The sequence below is a fragment of the Amblyomma americanum genome, chromosome 4 (assembly GCF_052857255.1).
Source record: "Amblyomma americanum isolate KBUSLIRL-KWMA chromosome 4, ASM5285725v1, whole genome shotgun sequence".
NCBI lineage: Eukaryota > Metazoa > Arthropoda > Arachnida > Ixodida > Ixodidae > Amblyomma > Amblyomma americanum.
In genome coordinates this window covers 74,301,578-74,326,562 of record NC_135500.1, presented here as the reverse complement: position 1 = coordinate 74,326,562, position 24,985 = coordinate 74,301,578, and the positions used below count along the sequence as shown (strand labels likewise).

The 24,985-nt window shown below is 45.7% G+C and overlaps 1 pseudogene; it reads right to left on the bottom strand.

Moving 5' to 3' along the window:
* Positions 1–22,535, bottom strand: part of LOC144129576 (uncharacterized) — a 31,667-nt pseudogene extending 9,132 nt beyond the window's left edge.
* Between the last annotated feature and the right edge of the window lie 2,450 nt (positions 22,536–24,985).

Here is a 24,985-nt window from a genome sequence, read left to right as displayed (position 1 = left end):
GTGCGGAGTTGGCTCGAAATCATCACGGCTCACGAGTTGCAGCCATGCGCGGAGTCGAGCACCGTCATTTTTCCCCAACGGAAAGCGCATGAAGCGTTTTCCATCATTCTGCGAGTTGAAACAGCCAACAACGCAGAAAAACGGCATCTTCGTATGCTCTTGTGCAGCTGAAATGCTGCGAGGCGCGGAATCCCTGGTCACTGAGTCGGTCACCGGCAGCGTCGCAGCACTAGGACTACCACAGTTGCCCGACTGAAAACGCATAAGCCACAAAATAGCAGCCCCCATGAACCGTCGCAGTGTAAACAAATATCACGTGATGCAAACTGACCAATGATCGTGGCGGCGGCACAGAACAATAGGAGAAAACAGTGCCGGTACTCTGTCTTTATTTAGTGATTCTAGCTGGCACCACTCTCAAACAATACATTTTTTTATGGCTACCCCTTTCCCACCAAACGATCACCCTCACAAAAGAGGGCGGACCAATGTACTGCATGAGAAAAACGTTCCCCAAATACAGTGTGATCAACGGTGAAATAACCGAGCGCCCAGCGAGGAAAATATCCCCGTTCATAGTTGCTAAGAGCCTGACAAGATGCCTTGGGCACCAGCTACAGGATAACAAAACTAGCAAGTGGCGATTTACCGCTCAAAATCAAAGATAGCACGCTACATGTAAAACTCCCAAACATGGTGTCTCTCGGAGAGATTGTAGTCTTTATCACCGTGCATCGATTTTAAATACAGTCAGACAAAATGATTTTATCCTGCTCAGCGAAAAAGAGATGTTGGAAGGAATGACTAACTAGAATGTAAACGTCCACCGAATAATAAAAATCAGAAAAGGTGTCAAAGATAGCAACCAAACACTTAGTTTAAAAAGGTGATGGTTCAGGCTAGTAGGTATGCGTTATGTTCCATAGCGCGGCAAGAACTCAAAGAGGACAAACACAAGCATTAGCGCTTGTGTTTGTCATCACATGAAGAAGGTAGCAATGTCAGTCACTTTCCTGTCAGGAAAGATTCTAGAGTACGCTGAGTTCTTTTCCCTAGGCTCTTGAGTCGCTTTTCTGCCTGGGAGCGGTTGTCACAAAGATGTCCACTGCTTTCTTTCCAAGGAAGACTGATTTCTCAGCGGCCGTTCATCATTCTAAAGTTTCTTTTAAACTGACCAACAATCGCTTCCTCTTCCTCATTCCGGCGTGATCTATAACGCCAATGGTTTCCATGTCCCAGAAAAACTGTGCTTACCCTCAGGAGACAGAAGTTGGCTGAATTATCTACTGAGGGATGCATTGATATCGAACCCTGAAACATCCAACCGAAGACCGACCCCAGGGCAACCAAGTCAGCGTTTTGCTAGGAGCGTTGCATTTCGCCCGTCATGAATTTCCACAGGTGTTCAGCGCCAATATGAACACCAATGCCGGGTACCGCTGTCATTCCCGGCAACAGACGCGTGTCCTCTATGGGCCGGCCTGTCTCTGCTATTGATCTGACAAAGTCTTTTTCGACAGGCACCTGGACTATGTCGTCACAGATGAAAGGAACCTCTATGGCCTTTATAATATATTTACTGTCACCATACTGGCTGCGAACACTCTACAAGACGACGTTTTTCTGTTGCTGATGTGGCTGTCCCGAATGTACTCAGTTCGAGAGAGGTCTCTCCACTTAAATCGAGGCCTAGAAATTGAGAGATGTCCTTACGGATAAAAGTGCAGTTACTGCCCCCATGCACAGTGCCTCGAATGTAACCACGCCTACCTTCTCCACCAGCCGAAAGCCGGCAGGTTTGCAAAAGAATTTCTTGCAATGAATAATTTAATGATTGCATGCAAGTTGTTAATATCCAATCTTGGAGTCACCTCTAGTTTCTTCGGCTTTCAGTTTGGGTCGCATACTGATTGCAGATGCCTACCGCTGCACTTTCCGCATTCCAGCCGGTGGCGGCACTCTTTCAAACGATGTCCTCTCTGTACATCTGAAGCAGTGGTTGTCACTTTTAACTTCTTTCCAATATTTCTTATCTGTTTATTTCACTGTCGCAATCCGCAGTGTGTTGAGTAAGTGAGCCGCAGAAAAAGCACTGTTCCTTTACTTGTGAAGTTGTGTGCAGGACAGCAGATGTCAGTGGGAGAGATGATTTCTTTTCGCTTTCCTCTCTGACTCACTTGTTGTCTCTATTGCTGCCAATACCGCTCTTTTCTCGGCTTTCAACTTCGACTGCCAAAAATTGAGAAGTTCCAGTTTGCCGTCTGTAGGGCCCATGACAGATGTAGCCTCACCATTCTAAACGTCACCTGCTGAACGCGACCACTCCAGAGTGTTGGCCAGCTGTATATAACAGCCAACAATGATGTCGGCAGGTAAGGCTTTCAAAAGAATGTCGGTCATCATGGCAGAATAAGTGGTCGAGCTCGCCTTCAATCCTTTCAGTCCGCGCACATGGCATTGAACGTGATTCACGAGCTTCCACAGGTCTCGCATTTCGTCCGATGATGTCACAGATGGTAGCGATCTCAAATGGGCAATGTGCTCCTGGATAATATGTCGGGTGTTGTCAAAGCGCTTGGACGGAGTCCTTACTGCCTCCTCGTAGCACTCTCCTGTCACCTGTAATCTGGCTATCGATGACGCTGCCCCTCCGCTCAGAAGGCTTCTCAAGTAATGAAACTTTTCTCCCTTGGTGAGGTTTCCATTCTCATCAACGGGTTCTTTAAACTGCTGCCAAAAATTGCGCCACTGTCGAAGCTCACCGTTGAAGGTCTGCAGCTGAAGGGTGGGCAGCTTTACTGCACTGCAGTGAACAGCTTCACCGCTGCCATGTTGGCTTTCTCGTTGTGGCTCTGCTTGCTCTTAGCTAATAGGCAAGGAGCTCTCAGCAGTTTGGCTTCTTTCTCCTTGAGCTGCCCAAGCATGCCCCTGGCTGCGTCCTTGTACCGTACCGCATGTCCACCTCAAACTCAGAAGCGAAATCTTCATCAGCAACGGAATCTTCTAATTCGGCATTCAGCTTAAGCAATTCGTCGTTGTTGGCTGAAAGTCTTTCAATTAGGGGAGCACAGTGTTCGTATGTCTGTCGTGCCCAAAGCTATCTTGGCCTCGTTGCTCAGCTTAGTATTTTGCTGTCGACGCGCTGTCCTCTTTTCTTTCACTCTGTGCACGATTGTGTAGAACTCGGACCGTGGCGACACTCACTTCGTCCTTTTTGTGGGTTCAGAGGAGCGGACCGGATCACGGATGGTCCGGGCCCGTCAGCGTTGTCCGCGTACCCAGTGACGTGAACGTTACTGCTCTGAGCGACCTTGAGCGGGCGGCGCAGTCTTTTTCAGGCCCGGACCGTGGACCGGATGGAAAAGGCGAGCGTCTTATTCAGTCCGCAGGCTTGGCAGCGGACCGAGACTGTTTTTTGCTCTTTTGTAGCGAGAGCTCATGGAGGAAAAAAAAAACTAGGAGGGTGCGTAATGTCATAATCTTGAAGCCTAGTCATAAAAATGTAGTGGAAAGCATCATGGGAAATAGGCCCTCATGTCACAAAGCAGCGGTAGCTCATAGCCGGATTTCGGTTTGGGATTCGCTGTGTTGCGTCGGACGACCAATACGGCTGCGCTCGAAATTTGAGAAGCGTACACAGGCCATGGAGCTTGGAGATTTGTATGTTCCGAGAGGCCATGGACCTGTTTAACACGTTCACTGCGTAGCCCCTTATCATAGTTTTGATCTCTGTGCGTCGTGGCCCACCGGTGGGTCACCCGATGCTTTCCGCGGGTGCGTCGTGGCCCACCGGTGGGGCACATTTCTGAGGCTGTTTTTTCCGCCTGCTGAAAGATGGCTCTACTGGCATTTTCGGTTGCAGCTTGCGCGGGCTACTTCAATCATGTATGCTAGCGCAGAAAATCATCACGTAATTCCCTTGGCCCGTGCATTTCCAGGAAGTTGCTTCCCCTGGGGCCGCATTTTATAAGAATCCATTGTCCATTTTCCGCTCCATTTCGCGTGACGTAAGCCTGACTGAATCATCAGACGAAAGCAGCAGTCGATCAATCAAAGAACTGAAAAGCAGCAGATACCCGCGTTGACGATAGCCTTCGCCATTCGTTGCGCGCTATGGTTCAATATGGGCTGCAATGTGCATCCAATAGTGAGGTCCGGTCGCCAATGAGCCAATAGTCAGGTGGCTTCCCACGGACGTTTGAACGGCACGGCTACGTCATCGAACAATAATGACCTGACGTAAAGGACCAAATGGATCATAGAAACAAAATGGATAATGGCTTCTTGTAGCATACGGCATCTGGAGAATTTATCTAGTCATTTATTACCGCGACTCTGCTCGCTTCATCCCCAGTGAACGCGACTGAAGCGCGTTCTCAAGGATGTCCTTGAAAAGCGGCGCCCTTTCTGTCTACCAAATTTCTGCTTTATGCAACTAGAGCGCGGCCAAGAGTTTCGGTCGTTCTGGTCCGCACAAATGCCAGAGGCGCTTGTTGCTCTCGCACCCTCGATTCTTCTTTCTTTTCCTGGGCATGCACAAGTTTTCACAATATAGAGTTTGCGTTTTGAAGCCGTTGCCTGCTACGTTACCTACCCACCGACCAGCTCCCCTTTGAGGGGCAACGTCACGTGACCCTGCGTTTCAGCATTCACTAAGCACCAATACTCAAGAACAAGACCTCAAACTCGACATTTTATTCAAGTACTTCCAGAATAATTTTCGTAAGAAAAAAAAACAGTTCAAATCACAGCATTTGCAACTAAACGTCTTAAGTGCCACCAGCTAACGATGTCAAAAACGTAGTCTATGTTCAGGAGTTCTACTCGTGCAGAAGATTGAAACATGGCAAACACATAAATGGCCTTCCCGCGCAATTTGCGCAGAATGTAACAACTTTCTTCGCCATTACCCTTGCCTGCTCTGGACTTCTGCGAGCTCTCAGCGATGCGTAGCATCCAGTACATCTCCTTCGGACAGACCGTGCAGGTCCATCGGCCTTTTCCAGCGTATGGGCGCGCTTTGTTCCGCGTGTCCTTTCGGTCTCAATCTGAGCTGTGTCGAAGAGTGCGCGTGCCAACTCCTCGCGGAATTCGATGATTGGCGACGTTTTACCGTCCACCATTGAACCGACAACCCATGCGTTCACAACTGCAGTTCCAACGATGAGCTCCACCGCAGCTTTCCTATACCACTTGAGCCCTTTCCGTAGGCAGGAGTAGTAGGACGTCATTTGGTCACTGTAGTCTACGCCCTTTTTCGCCACGTTGTAGTCGAGGACTGTGCGCGTTTTCGTGATCGGCTCACCCTTTCTCGTTTTTTTTTCCGGTATCAACAAGGCTGGCGTCATGCTCAGCAACCGTTGTGATCATGAGAACGGGCCGTTTATCCAACCACTTCAGCACCTTTACGCCGTTGTGGGATTCAAGACCAACGACTTCGCCTTTTTTAACTCTAGCTTGTGTAACTTCTTTCGGAAGCCCCTTTCGGTTCGATCGGAGAGTGCCACATAAAAATGTATCATCTTTCAACAGGCGTGACGCAAGCGGCATGCTCGCGTAGAAGTTGTCGACGAAAAGTGTGCGACCGCAGCCGGTGAAGCCAGCCATCAAATTTACTACTACTTCTTCGGCATGCCCCATGCCCGCTATGGTGCCAGATTTTCCGGCATATATCGGCACTTTCAATGTATAGCCCTCCTTCGTGCAGGCCTTGTATAGCTTGACTCCATATTTGTGGGCTTTACCAGGGATGTATTGCCTAAAGGCGAGGCGCCCACGCCACGGAATCATCGTTTCGTCAATGACAATCTCTTTGCCTGGCTCCAACACTGAGCAGAAATTGCGATTCATTTTTTCCATCAAGGGTCGAATACGATAGAGACGATCCTGCTGTGCGCTCGGTTCCTCGTTATCTGCGAAATGCCAGAACCTTAGTAGCAGCAGAAACCGGTCGCGGGCCATGTTCTGGCGAATGCAGCTTACGCCGTACAGATCGCTTCTTGCCCAGTAGTGCTGCAGACTAGGAAGCCTTACTAGACCCATGCAGATCAGTACACCAACGAACACTTTCATTTCTTGCACGTTTGTCTCAGTCCATTTCTTCACACGCGATTTCTCTTGTAGGACGTTCGAGTCTATGTACTGTTTCCCATACCTGTTTGTCTCATGAACCATCATGTCCCAAATGTCATCAGTCAAAAAAAGAGAAAACAAGCTGAGAGCGTCGTTGCCAGTCGGGAGGCTGATTAGCACAGGAGGGCTCGAATACGATATCGCTCTAACTCTAGTCGTTATCGCATTCCAACTTTCGGTAGGTAATGCAGCCTGAACATCACCATTTTCTGAATCCTCAGATACCGCTTCGCCGCAATCGCTTGACTCACCATCCCACAGTTCAGAAGAACTTTCCAATAACTCTTCGAGGCTGTCATCGTCGCTGCTTGGACACTCAACGTTCGCTGGAGCAGAAGTTGTGCCGCACGAAGTGGATGGCAACGTATTTGGGCTGCCGTGTGTCCCGGCGGATCTGCTTCCACCGCAGGGTCTTTTCTTCTGGTTTTCTGTACCTCCGTCGAATTTTTGACAGTCCATCACGATTTTTGAATGCTCGTAAAAAATGGAAATCTCAAGGATGAGGACCACGAGGCTTGGCACTGAGAGTGAGCCAAGTTATTGCGAATAGGACAGATTAATTCTTCAGCTGAGCTCTTGCACACATTGTGAGCGCTTTTCAAAAGTACGTTGCGCATGTGCAAAGCGCCCGAACAAAATTCTGGCGCGGGTAGCTGGAACATTTTCTGCGCTGTTTCCTGATAGCCGTCAGCTTTATCATCAGACCCATTGCAAGCGCCAATGTCAATAAATACAGGCGCGCTTTATATCTCTACCGCCATCGGTGATATGATAGTGGAAACGCATTTTCACGCATTTGTGGAAGCATATCGTCGCCGCACTGCAAGAAACGCCTCGTTGTTTGCGCCACCACGGCTGGACTGCGTTGCGTGACCCACCGGTGGGCCACGACGCAGTGAACGTGTTAAAAATCTTGAATATATGTGTTGTATGTGTCTCATATATACGCAATTATTGAATGTGTCGACATTTATGCCATACCTGCTCCTATGGCATGTATCCCACGTATACCAAACACATATATACGAGTTTCATATATGCGCATTTATTGGATATGTGTCTCGTATCACGAGTGTCCATCGTATATACAAAGGGTATACACGTGTAACATGCGAGGGCCTCGGTGTGGGGTTACAATGGCTTTGGAACTCGTTCGCTGGAAAGCAATTAAAGAGAAATGTCCAGCTCACAGCTCTGAACATGCAGGCTACCTCAATTAACTTGCAACCCTTGGCAGAGCAAATGCTGCATGCCAGCAATAAATGCATGCTTGTATAGGCCTAGTTGCAGTCAACATGCCCCCCTCACAGGGGGTTGTCCCCAGCTTGCAGGCGTTGGTGAGTGGCGACACCACGGGTTCCCGAGCATCAATCCGTAGCGACATCCCCGCAAGGGGATGATGGTGAACATTGCATCACCACGGACCTAAGCACCCACTCTTAGCCGTGCGTGGCATCGCCGTGTCCGGAGAAAAGGGCCTCTTGGTGGTTGAGCCAATGCCGAGCGTTTGGACCTCTAAGGCCCTTCGACGGAGGCAACACACCACTTTCAATCAATCAATCAATCAATCAATACTTTATTCAACATCATCAGGATGTTGGGTGCGCCGGCAAAAAGCCAGTGAATGAGGCTTGACGAGGCCGACGCACCCTACAGAGGCAGTTTGGTAGTGACACACATAAACAACAAAAGAAAGAAAGAAACCAAGTTGATACAGAGAAGATCATGGATTAACATTCGAACATTTAGGGCATGAGGTAGTACAGTTATCAATCAGTTGTTCGTCAACTCTGATTCATCATTTAATAAATGTGGGAGAGTGAAGCGCAACATTTGACAGCCATAATTTGTGCGCGTCCTAGGTAACAACCATTTCAAACTTGTTCTAGTTGAATACATAGAATTTTTACACTGTAATCTTGACAGCTGTAACATAAAACAGTTGTTTTTAATGACGCTTGCCCTGTATCGTTTGCGAAGTAATGTTTTGTATAACTGAGGAAGTGGGATGATGCCTAGTTCTTCACAAATTGGTGCAGAATGTTCGAGTCGAGGAGCGTTCACAATATTTCTAACAGCTTTCTTTTGTAAACGATGCAAGCGGTTGATGTTAGTGAAAGATGTGGTACCCCAGACCAGGAAACAGTAATCAACAACAGAAGAAAAAAGTGCGTTATACAGCATTTGCTTTATATGCTTTGGCATAAAATATCGCAGTCGACATAAAATGCCAACGGCCTTAGACAGTTTGTTAGCCACAAGGTCAACGTGATCGTTCCAAGTCAAATTTTCATTAAAAAGAACACCAAGACTTTTGACAGTTGGAACTAACTGAATGGATGATGATCCCATCCTAAGAAAAAGTGGTGGCAATAAAGTCAGTTTATTGCGAGGTCTAAAAAGCACTGCTTTTGTTTTTTCAGTGTTTATGTTTAAGGAGTTAATTTTGGACCATTCATGTAGAGAGTGTAGGCAATCTGCTGCTTGTTGCTCAAGATCTACCAAGTTTGCGGCTCTGAAAAATAAGGAAGTGTCGTCTGCGTAAATGACATAACTTGGATGATTGCTTATGCAGACGATGTCATTGATGTAAAGGAGGAAAAGCAGGGGCCCCAGTATACTACCTTGTGGAACGCCTGAAAAGATATGCAAGGCGTCTGATAAACAGTTGTTTATTATCACCTGTTGCACACGAAAGCCTAGATAAGATTGAATTATTTGAAGAAACTTGCCGCGGAAACCATAGTGCTCGAGCTTAGCTAACATTATTTTATGATTGATGCGATCGAAAGCTTTAGAAAAATCGACGAAAATTCCTAGCGTAAGTAGTTTCAGCTCAAATGATTCTAAAATAAGTTCTTTTTGGGTTAAGAGCGCGGTTTCAGTAGAAAAATGTTTTCGAAAGCCATGCTGGCTGGGATTAATAATGTTATGTTTGCTGCAAAATCCGTTTATTCGTTTAAACAGTATCTTTTCTAAACACTTTGAGAAAACAGGTAGAATAGAAATAGGTCGATAGTTTGACAGATGATGTTTGTCTCCACCTTTATGAATAACCGCAACTTTCGCAATCTGCATTCTTTTGGGGAACACTGCTTGCTCTATGCAGCAGTTAAAAATATATTCCAGGACTGGACTAACGATATCGGCTACATGTTTGACTGGTAACATTTTCAGGCCGTCAATATCCTGTGCCTTACTGTTGGGCAAGGCCAGGAGATCATTTCTGATTTCATTCGCGTCAGTAGGTGACAGGAATGCACTAGAAACAACCCTATCGTCCAGGCATTGCACACTCATTAAATTCCCATTTTGAGCTGCTTGAGACACAAAGTAATTGTTGAAAGTGTCTGCTAACTCCTTTCCGTTCACAGGTTTGTTGTCGACCAAAATTTCGGACACGCCAGTAGGAGTTGTACCTCGATTTAAAATTTGATTAATGTTGCGCCACACAAGATCAGCCTTTTTAAGCAAGTCACCGTTGAACAGTTTTTCGATGTACTCTTTTTTCGCACGACGAAGGAAGGACGTAACTTGGTTCCGATATGTTTTAAATTGTTGAAGGTCATCCAGTGACCTAGTTTGGACAAAGCGGTTGTACATGTCTGTTTTCCTTTTTATCATCTTTAGGCATTCTGTGGTTATCCACGGTTTTCGTGCTTTCCGGGGTTTTTGGAAGGTTTCGTAAGGAAAGTTTTCTTCATATTTAGACTTAAATATTGTAATGAACGCATTATAGGCATCATTAGAATCGGTTTCATTGACAACGACACTCCAGTCAATATTCCTTAGTGCAACACGAAAGTGATTTAATGTGGTAGGATTAATGCGCCGGTATTTTATTACAGCTGAACTACATTGTTTTTTAGACGTTAAAGAATCGACTATCAGGTATATGGGCAGGTGGTCGCTGATATGAGCAGTAATAACCCCTGATTTCAAACAATCAGCTGGAAGATTGGTGAAAAAGACGTCGATTGCCGTCGCTGCCTGCAACCGAGTGGGCTCTTTTATAACAGAAATAAAACTATTGCACTGCAATATGGACTCAATTTCTAGTTTGTTGGTAGAATATGAGAGCAAATCTACATTGATATCCCCGCCTAGAACAAGATTAAGATTATTTTCTGTTACCCATTTGAGGAATTCGTCAAGAAAGCTGCTAAAATTGGAGAAGTTGCCTTTAGGCGGCCGGTAGATAACTGTGAAGATATTTCTGCCGTTGCGCACGGAGAGGATTTCATAGTCATCATGAACGTAAGTAAAGTCGGTGACAAGGCTGTAGCTCAGATCCTTTTCTATCGCTGTCATAACACCGCCGCCGCGCTTGTCAGAGCGATTCACTGCGTACGTGTTGTAGTTCGGCAAGTCCAGTGCTTCACATGTGTTTTGATACCAAGTTTCAGTGATCATTAGTATATTGGAACGAAAGTTAAGTGTGGAAAGAAACGCTTCAAGCTCATCAGCTTTGTTGCGCAACGATTGAGCGTTGATGTGAATGAACGACATTTTCTTGCTCACAGTAGGCGCTATGGATGTGCTAGATGGTCGTAAGGACGGATACGTTGTCTGGCCCGAGAGAGAACAAAGTGGCTCCATTGTGGGTGCGGAAAAGCAGTATGCCTAAGAGTAGGAGCCAAACCCCTATGAAAGCCGATCGAGGTCACATGCTTTGGACACCACTATCGCCGATGTGCCGTCAGATTTCCGGACCAGTATCTTGCCGTTACTGTGCCAGGCGTATTTGTAGTGTTGTTTTGTCCATTCTTGTGTTTTTTGCAACAGCCCCCGATTTCGTTTGGTTAGGTTCTCAAGAATATGCACGTTGTCATTTCCATTCCCGATCTTTTTCCTGCTTTCCCACCATAGGTCACGAGTTTTTTGTTTAGAGAAGCGGCAGATAATAGCAGGGACCTTACCCCGCCTTGACGGCAGCCGGTGTATTGCATCCAGGTCGTCATCAGAAAGTTGCGGAAGCTCAATCCTTGCAGCGATAATGTTGATTTTTGCCAAGAGGTCTTCTTTATCTGTTTGAGGTATGCCGTGGAACTGTAAGTTGGCTCGCCTATTTCGCCATTCTAATTCGTCTAGCTGGGCTATTAGCGGTTCAGTGTGTTCGTTTTCTTCTAGTTTTTTTACTCGGCTCCTGATGTCCTTTATCGCGTGCTCGTTTTTATCAACACGGTCCAGTAAGTTAGTCAGTTGATCGGACATGAATTGAACAGACTGCTCTAACCCTTCAACTGTCTGTTTCAATGGCATCAGTGTTTCCAGTTTGCGATTGATGGCTAGCAACATTTGCCACATGTTCTGCATGCTTGGCTCCATGTCTGCTTTTTCAAGCTGTTGGTTTTCACTGTCTGGTTTCCTACATTTGGGGCATCTCCATGTTTGTCGGTAGTTCTTTTTTTCAGTGTAGTTTTTGACACGCCAGCGCACTCGCCTACATGGTACACAGCTTTGCATTCACTGCAAGAGAGGCTATCTTCGTCCTCCACCACTAATTGACACGTGGGACATTCGTTATCGTTACACATTGTACACCTGGCAGCAGCAGCAGCAGTGAGACAATTGACTAGGCTTATTTCTACTGTGAAACAGATGAAACACTAACCTGTAATAGCACAGGACAGCTATTAACGAGGTGTCGTTGTGGCCACTGCTGCTGCCAAAGTGATGTCCAAGAGGTGCTGGGCTGGTTTTATAGCTGTTCTGCCGACGGTAGTGCCGACTGCCGGATCGTTGATAGCAGGCCGTATTCTTCCGTGGTCATCCGGGTGTCGTAAGGGCACGTGCACTCGGTGTTATCACCGGAACGTTGTAGCTGGCATTCCAAAGGGAATCTGTAATAGCACAGGACAGCTATTGACGAGGTGTCGTTGTGGCCACTGCTGCTGCCAAAGTGATGTCCAAGAGGTGCTGGGCTGGTTTTATAGCTGTTCTGCCGACGGTAGTGCCGACTGCCGGATCGTTGATAGCAGGCCGTATTCTTCCGTGGTCATCCGGGTGTCGTGAGGGCACGTGCACTCGGTGTTATCTCCGGAACGTTGTAGCTGGCATTCCAAAGGGAATCTGTAATAGCACAGGACAGCTATTAACGAGGCGTCGTTGTGGCCACTGCTGCTGCCCCAGCTTCCTGTAGACGGCACCTCCAGCCTATCCTGCCCTTAATCTTTCACTTTCCTATATTCTTTCTGAAAACTCTTTTCTTCTCTCTTAATTACTTTTTCCTTCTTCTTGGTGGCAAGCGTTAACCATATGTGACCAACTAAGCTGAGTTGTGTCATTCTTTGTTATAGTTGATGTGTACAGCTGGCGTGGGCAGAACTTGCTTGCAGGTTCCTGTCCCGTCCCCTCGTTGGGCTTCATGGTGGGCGGCTGGCATCATGACCGAACATTAAATGCACTTTATGACTCTACCTTCCTCACAAAATGATCGCGCTCTAAAAAGAGCGCGGACCGAAGACATGACTGCCCAGTGTTTCCAAAAAAAAAGAACATTTCCCTAGGTATCATCTTGTACATAGTGAAGATGCAGAGCAACCAGGCAGAAAAATGTCTCCATTCATTGTTTCCAAATCTCTTACTGACGTCCTGGGCCTTGGCTACAAGGTGACGAAGTTAGCCAGTGGCGACCTCCTCCTGCAAATCCGAGACAAACCACAATACTCAAAACTCCCAATATTAGTGTCCTTCGGAGACATCCATGTAACCGTAACTACCCACCGATCACTGAACACAGACAAAGGAGTAATATCTGAGCATTATTTCATGAACCTTTCTAAAGAAGAGATGTTGGAGGGTCTGGAAGACCAGAACGTCACCGAAGTCTATCGTATCAAAATCGGAAAATCCCAGGAAATAGCAACAAAACCCATAGTCCTCACCTTTGCCTCCAGCCAACTTCCCGAAACCATACAAGTAGGATATCTTAAAATAAATATAAGGCCATACATCCCAAATCCCAGACGCTGCTTCAAATGTCAAAGATTTGGCCATGGCTCACAGCGCTGTCGTGGCCGCCAAACATGTGCCAAATGTTCGTCAAACATTCATGAATCCGTGGACTGCAATGCTTCACCACTGTGCGCGAACTGCGAAGGGGATCACCCCGCATACTCGAGATCATGTCCTACCTGGAAGGGAGAAAAGGAAATAACAATAGAGACAAAGGAAAACAACTTATAAAGAAGCACGAAAAAGACCCCTCAGCCTCCCAGCTCACGGCAAAAACAAATTTCGCCCATGTGGTGCGCAGGGGCAGCACACCACACCAGACTTCGGCCACTGCCCAGGCAAAGCCAGAGGCAGGGCCACCCCTGCCTCCGGCAGACGCAGCGAAGGCTGCCCTGCCACATCTGAACAAGGGCACGCCGGTCCCTCAGTCGGGAGAAGCCCACAAGCCGTACACCTGCAGGTTCACCACGGAAGTCCAGAGCCTCTAGTGAGGCGATGGGCATAACACAGAACTCGCCTTTGCTGCAGCAGAGGCACAGCTCCCTGGAGCAAAAAAGACCCCAGTATTGGCACCCCCAAAATCCTAAGTTTTAACTACACTCGTCAAACATGGCGTTCCTTATACAGTGGAACTGCCGAGGACTAATTCATAACTATGGTTACATAAAAGAGCTTTTATGGCAGTGATCACCTCCCTGTATTAATATGCCCAACATCCCCACCGCAAGTCACCCCAACGAAACCACGACGGTGGAAGTTACATTTAGCCGACTGGGAACTGTTTAGTGAAAGGGCCAGCTTAGATAAAATAGTTTCAGATCATCTCAGCATAGACGAACTGAATGAAGCTATCACAAACTATTTTAACCACTGCACACCTAGCAATCCCTCAGTCAACTGGAAAAGTAAAGCAGAATCACAAAATTTGGTATGCACAAGAATGCCGAGGCGCAAAAAAGAAACAAAACAAAGCTTGGGGTTTTGTCCGTAGGTATCCAACGCAGGAGAATTTCATAAAGTTCAAAAAGTTCAGAGAAAAAGCTCGATATGTTCTCATAATGCAGAAAAAACTTCATGGCAAGGTTACGTATCCTCAATAAATAGCTCAATCACGTCAAAACAAATGTGAGAGATGGTAAAACAGATTAATGGCAGCTACTCCCCATTCACAGTTCCGTTTCTATCAACCCCTGGTATGCAGACAAATTTAGAACAGGCAGATATTTTGGGTGAATATTCTTCTACAGTTTCCAGTTCATCTCACTACACAGAATCATTTATCAAATACAAAAACACAGCTGAAAGACAAAGACTGCCGACAAGTGGCGGCACAAATGAACCATATAATAGCTTACTTACAATTCAGGAAATTAATAAAGTACTGTCCGCTGGTAAGCATACTGCACCTGGTCCAGATGAAATACATTATCAAATGTTAGCTCATCTCCCTGAACCGGCTGTGGAGGCACTTTTAAATTTTTTTAACGAAGTTTGGGTATCAGGGAAACTTTGCAAAGCCTGGAAGATGGCTAATATTGTTCCGTTATTAAAAACACCCGGAAAACCCTCTACCCTTTCTAGCAGCTATAAGCCCATAGCTCTGACTAGCTGTCTAGCGAAATCTTTTGAAAGTGTATTGAATATCAGACTATCATTCGTGTCAGAAGACCGGCAGCTTCTGGATGTCCATCAATGCGGTTTTAAGAAGGCTTGCTCCACCACCGACAGGCCTCCTGGTTTGTTTTGAAAACACTGTTCTCGAGGCTTTTATACACAGAGAGCACTGTCTCGCTGTCTTCGATTTAGAGAAGGCATATGACACAGTGTGGAGGTTTGGGATTATTCAGGACCTGGCTGAACTGGGTATCCGCGGCAGGATGTTGAACTGCCTTAAAGACTTTTTCTCTAACCGTACATTTCATGTCCACCTAGGCTCAACCCTTTCAAGGAATTTTATCCAAGAAAACGGAGTACCTCAAGAATTTATTTTGAGCACAACACTCTTTATTGTAAAAATGAATTCTATCAGGAAAAAAATTCCAAGGTCCGTTATGTTTTCTGTCGATGTAAAGGATCTCCAGATAGCTTGTACATCCTCGAATATATCAACATACGAACGACAGATACAGCTAAGAATTAATTTTCTGGCAACATGGGCAGACCGAAATGGCTTCCGTTTTTCTCCTCAGAAATCAGAGGTCATTCATGTCTCAATCAAACGAGGCAGGCAGATGGATGCCATCCTACAACTAAACGAAATAGACTTACCCGTGAAAAAAAAACAAATTTCTAGGTATAACATTCGACAGAACGCTCACCTTCCTGCCTCACATAAATGCGTTGAAAAAGAAAGCTTCTCGATCCCCGAACATACTCAAATTGCTGTCGAGAAAACACTGGTGAGTCTATAAAGGACATGTCTCTTACAAATATACCGCTCTGTAGTATGCTCTACCCTGGATTACGGATGTATAGTGTATGGGTCAGCGAGACCATCGTACCTTAAAAGGCTAGATCCAGTACATAATTTAGGTTTGCGCCTCTCCACTGGTGCATATAGGACATCACCCATAAACAGCCTCCATGTAGAAACCAATGAACCATCGCTTACAGATAAAAGAGCCATGCTCATATATTCTAAAAATCCGTTCACTGCATAAGCATCTATGTTACCTTATCGCTACAAAGTGCCTTTCTAGAACACCCTTCAACAACAAACCGCAAGATATTCGGCCACTCCTCCTGCGATTTGAAGAGATGTGCCGGAACCTCGGCATACTAGACATATTGCTAAACATTGCCCGAAGGCGAGGACCATTGCTGCCACGGCACAATTTCTCTGAAATCTGTGATTTTACTCTTACACAGTGCCGTAAGAAACAAAATCCACAAAATATAATACAAAAATTCCTCGCACTTGAGAAAAAGTGCAGTACTTTCGCAGATTTTTATACTGACGGCTCAAAAACAGATGCATACGTTGGAAGTGCAGTTGTACAGGGAAATTGGAATAAAATAGTAAGACTCCCACAGTGCGCTTCCACCTTCACTGCGGAATGTTACGCCATTTGTGTAGCCATAGAAAAAATAGTAAATGAGAAGTTCCCCAACAGTATTATTTACACAGACTCTCTATGTGAGGTCACAGCCTTTCATTCTAGAAATGCAATAACCCCGCTGCTCGGCGACCTCATACACAACATTACAACAGCCATAGCTCAGGTACAAAACATAAGACTGCTGGGTACCAAGTCATGTCGGCATAAAAGGCAATGAAAGAGCAGATTTGTGCGCTGCTCAAGCTTGTGACAAGCAAATAAAAAACATAAATATGCCCTATAGAGATTGCATGAACTTACTACATAGTAATGCAAAGAAAAAATGGCAGTCCACTTGAAACAACGAACTAAATAACAAACTACAGTTAATAAAACCAGTCGCAGGTGAACGGATGTCATGTGTGCACAAGAAACAATTCCAGGAAGTCGTTATCTGCCGTCTCCGGTTAGGTCACACACACCTTACACACAACTTTCTGCTGAAGAAAGGAGACAAACCAGTTTGTACTTGCAGAGATGAACTTACAGTCAATCACATTTTAATTTCTTGTTCATCCCCGCAGGAAGGCGTCTGCAGCTTGTAGGCGTTGGTGAGTGGCAACACCACGGGTTCCTGAGCATCCGCAGGGACATCCCCGCAGGGGGATGATGGTGAACAGTGCATCACGACGGACCCGAACACTCGCGCTTCGCCGTGTGTGGCATCGCCGTGTCCGGGGAAAAGAGGCTCCTGGTGGTTGAGCTGATGCCGAGCGTTTGGATCTTTAAGGCCCCTCGGCAAAGGCAACACACCACTTTGGGCCCAGCTTCCTGTAGACGGCACATCCGGCCTGACCCGACCGGGGGAAATCAGTCGGCAGTCACCTTTTCCTGTCCTCTCCATCTTTTACTTTCCTATCTTTCTCATAACTCTCCTGTCTCCTCTCTTTTTGTTTTTCTTACATATTTCATAGGCGTCTAGAGTTAATCTTGTGTGGCGAACTACCCTGGGTTTGGTCAGGTCTGGCGATAGTTGAGAAGAACATGCATTTTATATCCAAAAAACACGTGACATATCAGTAACATAGCAATTGCACTGGCACTTTCAATGGTTACATCGCTACACACTTATCAGCTGCAAGGTGCACTCTCATCAACAACGAGCCCCCCACCTTACTTTCAGTTCATGAGTTATCTAAAAACAAAACCTCCTTATCAACCAGAAACAAGGAAGGCTGGTAAACGCACTCTGCTTGTCTTCTTCAAATGAAATATGCCTCCATTATTTCCCTGGTTTAATATCAGTGGCGAAACAAAATCTTTGTTTTGGTGACCAAGGGGCAGAATTTTTTCTTTTTCTTTTCCCATTTTCCGCACTCGCGGCAGTGATCTTTCAGATGGGAATAACTTGAATCCGAGAGTGAATTCAAGTGTTTCCGGAAACGAATATTAATGCAATGGCTGGTTTCTGTGTCTTTCTGTGTTTTTTTGCCAATTTAAGCACTCGCTATATTTCTCAGTACAGGCAATGGGTTTCAACAAACTCTTTGGATGTCTTTAAAAGTTCCTCATGGGACATTCCTTGCTCTAAGTGCACAATGTGCCGCAAAGTACTCAAACACCATGGCGGCGCTCGTGCTGTGATCCAAACGCAGCACCCGAGTTCTGAGAGTGTCGCAAGAGCTCTTAATCCGAGCTCGACGCTTTCTTTCTACATCGTTTTGGCACGCTCGTCTGTCTCCTAGTACTTTTGCGCTATACGCACGGCTTACTTGCGGTGACGTGTCTTGCTGATCACTCGTGGACACGTTAGTATCGCCACCAGCTTCGACGCCGTCCAGGTTAGGTAGACCACATCCGCTTCGTAAACGACGTCAAATGTTGGGGCCATCATCGCTATACCAGGACCTTCGGCACCAGTCTCGCCCAGGGGCTCTACTACGTATGGTGCATCAACTTGACCAATGCACGCCAGTTGCTGATGGCTCTCTATTGTGAAATTTCTTCACGCACTTGTCTGTGTCTTTCTCTTCTCGTCTCTTGTCTGTTTGCACTGTTCTACCCACCATGGGCGAGGGAGCCCAAAGGAATGAGCAAAAATTAGTCTTCGCTTGTCAGATGAAATGAATGAGCCCAGATGACTCGTGAGTCGAAATAAGTGAGTGAATCCAAACAAGTCGTGAGTCGAAATAAGAGAGCGAATCCAAATGAGTCGCGAGTCGAAATGAGGAGTTCAGATGAGTCGTACGTGAGTCAAAATGAGGGAGGCCAGATGAGTCGTGAGTCAAAATGAGCGAACCCAGGTGAGTCGTGAGTGAAAATTCTTTCTTTATTCTTTATTCAAGAGTTACCCCGCATTTGCCCGAAGGCGTTATAGCAGGGGGGTTACAGATTGGCAAAAAATACATCTTCACTTGCAGAGCACACTTGCTCCTCGGAAAGCCGGTTCCACTGTTGCACTATTTTAACAAAAAATGAACTTGCAAACAAGTTCGTCCTGGTACGGTACTCTCTAATTTTACGGGAATGGTCATGTCGTTGAGAAACGTAAAAGGGCTGTTTTAAGTAATTTTCAAAATCAATCCCCGTTTTTCCGTGAACTATTAAGTACAGCAATTTTAGCCTCAATTTTCTTCTACGGGAAGCGAGTGGTTCCCATTGCAATTCTTTTTTCATTGCTGTACAACTATCCCTTCGCCCGTACCTGCCCAAGACGAACCTTGCTGCTCTGTTATGAATTTTTTCAAGTTTTTCAATTAACACCCGATGTGCAGGGTCCCATACAATACAGGCATATTCAATGATAGGTCGAACACAAGAGAGAAAAGCAGTTTTCTTGAGGTTTGGCTGCGAAGACCTTAAACTCCGCTGTATGAAATTTAGTGCCCTACCGGCTTTGGTAACCACATGATCCACGTGAGCATTCCAGGAACAGTCATCTGTTAGTATAACACCTAAGTATCTGTAAGTACATTTCTGTGTGATCAATTCATTACTTATGCGATACTGAGCTTGGACTTTGATTTTTTTTCGTGAAAAACAAAGATGAGCGCATTTCTCCGTATTCAAAGACATTTTCCATTTCAGACACCAATCGTGGATAAGTGTTAAGTCAGTTTGGAGTTGAACGACGTCATTGGCATTGTTAATTTTCCTGTACAAAACGCAGTCATCTGCAAACAGACGTATACTTGAGGAGATACCGAGTGAAATATCATTTATATAGATTAAGAACAGGAGTGGCCCCAGGACCGACCACTGTGGGACCCCTGATGTCACATCGACGTAATCTGAACATACACCATTAAGGACTACTCGTTGGCGGCGGCCGAGCAAATAATTCTGAATCCATACTATAACAGCTGTGTCCAGATTCAACATTTTTAGTTTATAGAGAAGGAGTGGGTGTGACACAGTGTCAAACGCTTTCCGGAAATCCAGAAATATGCAGTCTGTTTGGCCCCCGCGGTCAACTTCAGATACAAGTTGAGTAGTACATGATAAACCTTTCCGGAACCCATGTTGTTCCTTCATCAGCAAATCATTCTTTACCAGGTGGTTCATTATTTCTGTGTATAAGATGTGCTCAAAAATTTTGCATGAAACTGATCTTAGAGAAATAGGCCTGTAATTTGATACATCTTTTCTTGATCCGCCTTTGTGAATCGGGACCTCATGAGCTATCTTCCAGTCGTGTGGTAAAAGACCTGTATCCAAAGATTTTTTATAAATAAGGCATAGATACTGTGAGATAGGATAAGCACAGTTCTTTAGCAACCGGGGTGATATGCCGTCGGGACCACAGGCCTTTGATTCATCTATATCCTCTAGGAGCGCTAGAATCCCTCTTACACTTATTTCGACTGGCGGCATTGCTGGCGCATAACTTGTGTAATGTTGGTGACTGTTGATATGGTTAGGGGAGAAAACAGACTTGAAGTGATTATTAAAACACGTTGCCTTCTCTAAGTCACCTGAGATGACCTGCTGATTATAAACGATTTCACCTACACCAGATGAATCTGTTCCACACTCCCTTAAGTAGTGCCAAAAAAGTTTAGGGTTTTTCTTCATTTTAACGTCCAGCGTTTTAAAGTACTCCTCTTTCGCAGTTTTTAGTTTTTCTTTGTGCTCACGCGTTAGTACAAGTAATCTGCTGAAGTCATCTTCACGTTTTGTTCTCTTAAACTTGAGGTACGCACGCCTTCTTTTCCTTATCATTTTTATCAAACTGGCAGTCACCCACGGCTTTCTGCGTTTCTTCACTCTAGCTGAATCTATACTTGGCACGTGTGCATCCCTCAGTTCAAAAAGTTTTTGCTCAAATAAACGCCATAATTCATGAATATCGCACTCATCATAAAAGCACTCAAAGACGGGCAAGTGATTTTGTAATTTTTCGGACATTCTAGCATAGTCACCTTTATCGTAAAAAAAGACTCGCCTTGACTCACATTTCTTTTGTCTACTATGCGATGCTTTTATGCATGCAATGACCGCCTGATGATCACTAATGCCTGGAATAACATGAACAGCATTAACTTGATCCGGAGAGTTGGAAAAGAAAAGATCTAAAACATTTTTATCCCTAGTTGGTTCCTGAACGTACTGTACTAAACCAAAAGTATCTATGATGCTCTTCATTTCTATATCGATTCCACAACCTGTTGTGGTTACACACATGCCATCACCCCAGTGCAGATCCGGCAGATTGAAATCACCCCCGAGCAATATCGGTTTTTGGGAAACCTCGGAAATGATTTCATAAAGTGATTGCAAAGTGCTCAGATCAGAACCGGGAGGGCGATAAAATGATCCAACAGCGTATGACGAGTTGTCGTGCAGCGTAAGTGTACACCATATTGATTCAACATCATTGTAATCGACATCTAGTAATGATGATCTTAAAGAGGAATGCACCAACAGAAAGACGCCCCCGCCAAACCGGGATCTGTCTTTGCGGTAAGCAATGAATTCTTTAGGAAACACCTCGCTATCCCTGATTGATGCATCTAACCATGATTCAGTACCAAATACTATGTCTGCCTTTACAGACTCTAGAAGACTAGCAAACTCATCGACTTTATTTACAATGCTTCTGCAGTTAACGATTACGGCAACTAAATCTCTTTGGAGGCTTTTCCTTGGATGAATGGGGCGTCATCGTTTCATGGCGGGAACAACCACCTGCTTTTCTTTGTCCCATATAAAAACCTTTCCGTTCAGAATAAGTTTGTCGTACTTTAGTTTTATCTTGCTTTTGTCGGCCTCCTGAATTTTTGCGTATTCCCACAGTCGCTTCCGAACATTACGTGTCTCTGTTGAATAATCTTGATCCACGCTATACTCAGAACCCTTAAACTTTTTCGCGCAACTCATGACTTGTTTCTTTTTATAGGAGGCAAAATTCACTATTATAGTTCCTGCAGTCTTATCACTGAAACGCCCGACACGGTGCACCCTTTGTACAGTTTTCAATTCGATCCCTAGCTTTGACTGACAGATGCTTTTGATTAGGTTCTCAGATTCTTCCCATGTTTCTGATTGGTTGCTGTCCTTAACGCCATAGAAGACAAGGTTTTGCCTCCGACTTTGATTTTCAAGATCGGTATTCTTGCTATGCAGATCCTTTACTTCTCGCGTTAAGTGTTCAATAACATTAGCCTGTTCAATAACCACTTTGTCGAGAGCGTCAATCTGTCCTCCAGCTTTGTCACGTTTACTGCTTATATCCCCTATGATGGCTTCATGCTTAGCGATCCTCGCGTCGATGTTATCTAACTTAGCCATAATAGCTGCCTGACCGCTTTGTAAACTCTTAAGCAGTTCCACTTGACATTCACTAAGAGGGCCAGGATTGAGCTCAATATCTCCGGAAAGTAGCAGTAGAAGCACCAGGTACAACACCCGATTCACAATCAGGCGAAACTGCCTGCAACATACAAGTTTGCGTACTCGTCTGCTACGACCAACAGAAGCACTTGGCGTGGGTGGAGCCGGCAATGCATACAGATGCTCTCGTATCACAATAGAATAGCGGTAACTAACCTGCATGTGCAACAGCAGCGTGAGGCGCATGTCGGCAAGCGTGCCGGCTCCAAATCCCACGTAGCCAAAGCGCAGCGGGTTTAAGTAGGCTTGGTTGTAGTCACGTGGCTCCTGATGCTCGAAGAAGATTGGTGGGTCGCAGTCAATGGAATCAGTGTCCGAGTGAAGCTTGGAAACGTTGATAACCGGCGATCCCCTCTTGTCGACGGTGGTCGACACGGCGGTCAGCTTCCAACCGCTCGCGGCCGATGAAAAAGGCTCGATGAGGCAAGGGGACATCGCCTGTCCTGTCGGGCCGAGCACAGCCGAGGTTCCGAGCGTAAAAAAGACCTGCATGTGCAACAGCAGCGTGAGGCGCATGTCGGCAAGCGTGCCGGCTCCAAATCCCACGTAGGCAAAGCGCAGCGGGTTTAAGTAGGCTTGGTTGTAGTCACGTGGCTCCTGATGCTCGAAGAAGATTGGTGGGTCGCAGTCAATGGAATCAGTGTCCAATGAGTTAGCCCAGAGGAGTCATTAGTCCAGATAAGTCGTGAGTCGAAATGAGCAAGTGAGTCCAGTTGAGTTGTAATGAGTGGTTAATCCCGGATGATTAGTGAGTTTGAATTCATGAGTTTGAGTGAGCACAGGCCTCTGTGAGAGTGAGTTTGAGTGAGCCTGTAAGTTGACCAAAATTTTTGGGTGAGCCGGGGTGAGCCCTCGTGATTTTGCCGAGGTATGACTCGAGCAGAGAGAAGACGCTTTGCGAAAAATGGAAACAATGCTTTCATTGCTGTATAGCTACCAAACAAAACAGTTTTTAAGAGAACAACTTCGATTCGTTACGGGCAAAAATTCATGAGTTAAAGGCAATGCAACCAGTCTCATCACTTCAGTGCCACGTAATGTGTATCATGAAGCAGTGTTTATGCAATGGCCAACAAAAGTTCCAACAAGTGCCCACAAGTCTTCCGAACAACAGAAACCAAGGACAGCTTGGCTTCCTGGCTGCCTAGAGGTCCGGCACGGTACAGAAGTGCATTGCGTAGGTTACAAAGGATATCACTTGATGTTTTCATGCTTGGACTGCCAAGCAGTTAAGGTTTTTATGGCTTCTGCACACTTGCAAGTTTTTTTCACTCTTATGACAATACAAATGTGCGGAGCACTTCCAGAGAACACTATAAAAAAGATTAAAGTGTGCCTGCCTGTACGTGTAATATCAAGTCGGAAATAAGCAAGAAAAGGAGCTAAAAACTGAACAGGGTCTTTCTGCTACACTCATTCACATTGAGTACCATGTCTGATGTTGCTACCTCAAGGTTCCAGTGAAGCGTATGTCCATTAACAGGCCACACGCTATGTCACACTCCACACTTGAGAAATAACAAATAAGCCTGTCTATAATAGAATCCTGCCCTGCTATAAAGGGGTACTGACTGCTTTTCAGCCTGCAAGTTAGGCAAACTTTTTCCTGGAGCGTGTCATTAATCATTTTTCAATTCAGCAAACACCTATATTTGCAGAGCCCTGCTCGTGCAACCAGAACATTACGTGATCGCCATCACGCCATGCCCCCAGCATAACGCAAAGATGACGAAAGGCACATTCTATAACTGCGCTTAACGCATGCAGGGGCATAAGGAGCAAAACATTTAAGAAAATTAATTTGTGTGTGGAGTCCCAAAGTCAAAGACCCACTTGGTCTTGGCCGCCAGCAGTGTTGTACTGACCGGTAGTTGCTGGTTTTTGGGTTACGAGCTGGGCATCTCTCCCTGCCACTGCTGAAGCCTTGGGTTTTCTATTTTGAAGATTTGTTCGTTCTTGGCATGCCCAGACCATATTGTATAGATTGAGGTATATGTCACATGAATTGGTAGATATTCTAGTATGTGGCTGGGTGGGTTTTGTGGTTTATTTATTTGGGCAAAAGCGTCGACTTAACTGTTTAAACACAACGTTTTCATTACTCAGTGTCTTGTGCCCTTGTGGGCAGAGTTTTCTACTTACTCTATAATGTTGTAGTATTCCACAAAAATATCTCCTGAGCGTAGCCGTCAATGAAAAGCCGCCGAAGCGGGCGCACACACTTAATAAACACTCGCTCTAAGGACACAACACACGACTATGTAGTTCATTTACGACACCAGGGAATTTCTCGCTTTCCTCTGCTGTCTGGTCCGCAGGCTCTTTATAGTACTGCATGGCTGCAGCCACCCTGCCATCCTGTGTTGAAGTGCGGGCTGTGGAACGTGCCAGAGCTCTGCACGAGGCCCTTTTCGGAACCCTCATTGTTCCAGGTCCTAGAGTGCAGCCGAACTCTTTACGGATGTTGGCAACTTGCTGAAGCATCAGGTCCGTATCTTCTTCTTGGGAGCTGGACCTAGTTTGAAACGAGCAGTCACTTTTTTTGCAGCTGGAGGGAATGAAAGCGAAAAAAATGTCATGAATTTTAAAACACTTAATCATTCACATCCTGCCGTTCTTTGTGAAGAATCTTTCTCAGCAAGGGCAGCAGGCACTCCTTTACGCTGCTAGCAGAGAAATCTCGGCCTGTCGTGATGGATATGTTATCTGCAATCTTCCCTTATTGTGACGGGTCTGCAAACGGATTCAAGTTGACAACCTCTCAGAGAAGAGGGCGTTTATGTGAAGGGGCTGGGTTGGGGTGTCGAGTTGAAAACCAGTTACTGGATTCATCTAAACGCTGCAGAGTCAGGTTAGTGGGATCGGAGGTGGTAAATGTAAACCTGTTTTTTGCTTGCGCTGCTATGCCTCAGAGACAGTAGAGCCGGACCGCATTTTTCACGTCTCTGCAGGGGGGCGTCTGCAGC